At 36.9% G+C, this 5,000-nt stretch overlaps 1 protein-coding gene and 1 long non-coding RNA gene across 2 annotated transcripts in view; one reads left to right on the forward strand and one right to left on the reverse strand.

Annotated features, from left to right (window-relative positions):
- The window catches only part of LOC138033487 (uncharacterized), a 10,836-nt gene extending 8,643 nt beyond the window's left edge, over window positions 1-2,193 (reverse strand). Inside the window, exon 1 of the mRNA XM_068881230.1 lies at window positions 2,056-2,193. The gene's annotated coding sequence lies outside the window, so the exon portion shown is untranslated. The remainder of the gene's footprint in view (window positions 1-2,055) is intronic.
- Window positions 1-5,000, forward strand: part of LOC138033490 (uncharacterized) — a 60,720-nt gene that overhangs the window by 351 nt on the left and 55,369 nt on the right. The gene's annotated exons all lie outside the window — the stretch shown is intronic.

The following is a 5,000-nucleotide window of genomic DNA, read 5'->3' on the forward strand; positions in this document are numbered from 1 at the left end:
CCCGGTTTACACGTTGGGTACATTTGGGTCCTGTTCAAACTTATTAATTTTCTAAGAGTGCCATTTTTCGTTTTCAATTGTTCGGTCACGGGTTAGGGAAATGGTGTATGGTTCCCTTGTCTGCATCAATGCATCTCTTTCTCGCTCGCCTACTAGCTTTATAACTACTGAATTTTGAGTTGAAATCGCGTTGGGATGGATAGTGTGTTGTTTAGTGGACTACTTGATTCTTTGTTGATTGGTGCATGCGATTAGTAGATGTCTTTAGTTCCTAGTTTTTCTCTGATGTTGGAGTTGAGAATCTTATCGCTTTCAGGAATTTGTACTCTTATCGGTAATGGTTTTCAAAGTGTGTTGTGGTCAGCTGGTCACACAAAAACACGTCATCTTTATTCAACCTGTGAAACGTTTTGGTGTAAACCGTACGCAGAAACCATAGGCTCAGAGTCCCGTTGGATCACTTAATTGCCAGATTAGGTTCCGTCTTGTTTATCCTAAATAGAATTTTGTTGTTGTTTTGTTTTTGTTTTTTGTTTTGTTGTTGTTTTTGTTTTAATAATTCAAATGATCCCACCCAAACTTCAATAAGAAAAGACTCTCTTAATGATCCTATTCAGCGGTCAATCAAAATCCGTCCAAATGTTCCCAGTCAACCTTTAAGGACGTTCGCGCGAAAATTTTTCAACATTGATTTTTTTCTGAAACTTTTACCACTGTAAGATGATGAGTTAGTTATGTCAGAAATGTAAAAAAAATGGGGGGTCACTGACTTCGTTTTGGAGAGAACATGCCCGGAAAACACCCAAAATGTGACAAAATCAGGCTTCGTTAGCGAATAAGGCCAGTGTCTGTAAACCCAAATATATTGCAATCAAATCTTTGAATTGAAATCTTCTCTGCCAAATATTATTTAAGTGGACTTATTAAGTGAATTTAGTCAACTGGTGAGGTTCCTTAAAGATCAAGTTCGCATTTAGCGACCACAGTTTCACGCGCCTTGCAGCCGCCAGATGGCAGGATTTGATGTCCCGTGAGCAGAAATCTTGAATTTTTTTTAACTTCCCGCATTGATTTTTTGTTCATTTTTGGACAACGTGGAGAGAAATGTAAATAAAATCCGTTTCTGGAAAGAAAAATAGGGGTCACCGAACGTCAAAGACCGTTAAATCCAGGCAAAGCTATAGCAATGGCCTTTTGCCCTATCATTTCTCATTTTATTACTTAGCGCGCGCGCTCGTGTATGACGTGGCGTGTGCATTTGCGTGCGCAGTAAGGATGCGCAGAAACAGTTGGCGCGAACGTCCTTAATCAATTGAGCTCAACATCATCAGATCGAACCTTCAATCATAAACGTTCCAAATGATCCTGTGCAACATTCAGTAAAATCTTCAAAATGGTCACACCTGTTATTTAACAAAAACGCTGAAAATGCATCCAACCTTCAATCCGAAACGGTTCAAATGACACTATAAATGCAATTTCAACAATAAAAACGTCTCAATCTTAAACGTTCTTTTGAAGAATGGGCACACAAAGACAATTGGAGAGCCGGGCTGCTTGGGCCATGAGTAAGCGGCCGCACAAAAACCCAGTTTTTATTTGCAATTTTAAAAAAGTTACCATTTACACAGCTCTGCTTCACCAGTCTGAAAATGCTCTCTTCTTTTTATTGAGATGAGTTCGTCAAAATAAAGGTCCATGAATAATGGAAATCTTAGAAATCTCATGGACCAAGCCTGCTGGTCTTTCGGTCAGACGTCATACATTTGTGGTGGATATGTTGTCTCTGTTCGCGAAAAATCACAAGTTCTTTCCGTTTTAAATCTATATTCTGATGGCCAATTAGAAATTATAGAATTAGCGCGGAGAATGTTGTTCCTTTCGCGTATTTTTGTAACCCTCGGCCAGTAAGCTGTGGTTATCGAGGTGCGATCAATTGAGAGCAGAGATGATTTCCTTTTCTTATTTGTCTTCTTTTACAATATTATTAAGTCCTTTTAACCAAAACCGAAGCTCAAGTATAGATTAGAAAAAGGCAATTTCTGAGGCTCTTACCTTCAACAAAGGTAAACGCTGGACTTTAATCTGAACACGGATCTGGCTTGGCTGAAGATGAATTTATTTACCATCAATAACGGGAGCCTCAATTATTACCAACTGCTTTCTTTAGGGCACTTTGTAGCATGTTTTTTTCAACCCCCGTCTGTCTCAATGTTACGAAATAAATTACAACTAATATTTACTTAGTCTAGAGAAGGCCCTCACAATTTTTTCACGAAAACTCCTTTTTTTCTAATGCAGACATACTGTCACCAAAGTGAAAAGTGGATTGGGGCATGAGGATGAAGTTGAGAATTGTAACTTTCAAAAACTCTCTATTTCTGTAACTTTGAAGGGCTTATGAAAACACCGCGAGTCCGTTCCTTTCTAGAAATGCTTGAGTTTCCACGTGTCCTAAACTCTTATTTATCAATTAATTTATTTACTTATTTTTCTCGTTGGCATCGTTTTAACTTCTTCGTGAAACGAATTTTGTTGCGCGATATTTTTTTTTATCTATCGTTTCGTTTTTATCGTGACAACGTTTTCCACGTGGGGAATTGTCATTTTTTTGCATTACCTTTTTGTAGTAATTTAAAAATGTGTCATTTCAGTTTAATGAATTCATTAATTACTTAACTTTTTCTTAAACTGGATTTCTCTTTGTATTTATGGGCGATATGTTTTCAGTTTCAGAGCTTGCTCATAAAAAATATCTTGTATTCAAATTATGCCATTTTTCTACGACGTACAGAAAATTAAGCAACCTCGTTCCCAATACCTTTTGTTTGGCTTTGGGCCCCATCCCAAAAGGGAAAAGAAAGGGCCTGGGAACTAGGTTGAAAATAAAGAACAAATCTGTTAATGGTTGCAACTTGCAATTAGTCCAGATGTTCAGATTTAGGCTCTTGTACAGTTGGCTTTTGGCTTCCTAACATCGTGGGCATGATGTGCGAAGAGAGTGTTTGATTAACATGTGCTTAGCTTATAATAACTTTAAAAATAGAAAATATACTGCAAAGGTGGGTCAAGACAACGTGAACATAGGCGTTGTTTCAATATTTCGGCTGTCCAACACCAGCCTTCTTCAGGTTTATTGAATGGATAAATGCTTGTTACAAGATCTTTATATTTTCCGGAGATGACATAAAAAGGCTACGTGATGTGTAAAATTAATAAAAACGAAAATGCTCAAAAAAGAGGAAAGACAATAACACATAATAACAAGATAAAAGAAACAAAAGAAAATTAAAAGGTAGCTAAACTAAATTACATTTCATCTCTTCTGTTAAGGCCTGCAGGCTCCAGTGTTTTTCCTCTGTGTATGAGGAATGCCTCACGAGCCTTTCTTATGGAGTCACGACTAGTGTGCAGAGAGGTATAAGGATCATGTGATCATTAAAGCGGTCTTTAAGACGACGTTTGGTCTCTCCGATGTACTGAAGATTACATTTAATGCACTGAATCATGTTAATTACATTAGGGGTTTCACAAGTAAAATGTAATTTGATTTTAAAGGTTTGTCCAGTACTATAAAAACTATATTGATTACGTTTCCAAAATTTTCAATGCACTATCGGATATGTCTTTTTAGCCCCCCCAGAGAGTTGTCAGGGAAATATTGACTTTTTTAAAAGCATTTGGTTTGCAGTTTTCATTCGAAAGCAACATTAATGGCTAGTAAGGTAGCGCACATACATCAGAGAAATATTGACTTTTTTAAAAAGCATTTGGTTTGCAGTTTTCATTACAAATCAACATTAACTTAATGGTTAGTTAAAGTGGTACTATGATGAAAAAATCACGTCCTATGTTTCTTCAGATTTTGAAAGTGTGTTTGCTTAACACCTGCGTGGCAAAATTTTGAGCTTTGATTTTCATCCAAAGGCTGTTTACTTTGAGTGTAAGTTTTGGATTTCACGGTCCGCCATTACTCACGTTCAAAACTGAACTCAGAGGGTTGAATCTAGGCAAAAGTGACGGCATTACTTACTGGCTTAAAATTTCAGCGTGTAAATGCAGTTTACTATGTATGCAAAGCACGAGTTTAAAAATCTGAAAGCCCGAAACTCCCGTGCTGCATATTGATTCAGCCGCGTCCAAACGTATTACATTCTTTTATTGTACCTGACGTCACGGCAGCTATGTTTGTGGAAAGAACAATAGCGGAAAAGTCTTTAGGGAATTTGCTTCTATTATTATGCAAAATTTGAGCTACATTATTGTTTTGGCACCAATTCAGTAGTAGAGTAGTCTTTGACGTCATTTTCTCCTCGATCCAGCTCTTTCAAGATTTTAAAGTTAGTAACGGCGGACCATTAAAGAGGAAAATTCCAGTTCAAATATAAAAGTGCATTTTAAAATTAATAAGGCTTAAAGTTTGGGTCACTTAGTGTTTAGCAGAAAACGTGTAACGCGCGTTCAAAGCTTCCGAATATTCAGTGCGAACTGATTGGTTGAATGTTTCAGTGCTAAGTACCATATTTGGAAACCCCTCGCTCTTGTTGTTCCAAATATGGTACTTAGCAAATTGAATATTCAGAAGCTTGTTTCCCTGCACACAAGGGGCCGTTACACGTTTCAACCCTTATGGGTTTCTGTGTTTAGTTAATATAGTTTTGACACACAAGGAAAAAAAGATTTGATCTTTTTATCATAATGCCACATTAAACACCAATAATGACTAAAACATAAAATTATAAATAAAAACATATCAAGGGGGATCATAGATCTTTTAAGAAGTTCTCGTTTAGGCTCATCCTCGGTGTAAAAACCTGTGAAACTCACAGATGACGTAACACAAAGGAAAACAAAAGAGCAAAAAAACTTCAAACAATAACCTAACCCTACCACGAGCTAACAAAACAAAGAAAATTTTTCACAGGTTTTTACACCGAGGTAAACCCCTCGTTTAAGACTGTGCTTAAAGGCGAATACTGAATTCAGAGCGTTTAAAAGAA

Source organism: Montipora capricornis, chromosome 14 (assembly GCF_036669925.1).
Source record: "Montipora capricornis isolate CH-2021 chromosome 14, ASM3666992v2, whole genome shotgun sequence".
NCBI lineage: Eukaryota > Metazoa > Cnidaria > Anthozoa > Scleractinia > Acroporidae > Montipora > Montipora capricornis.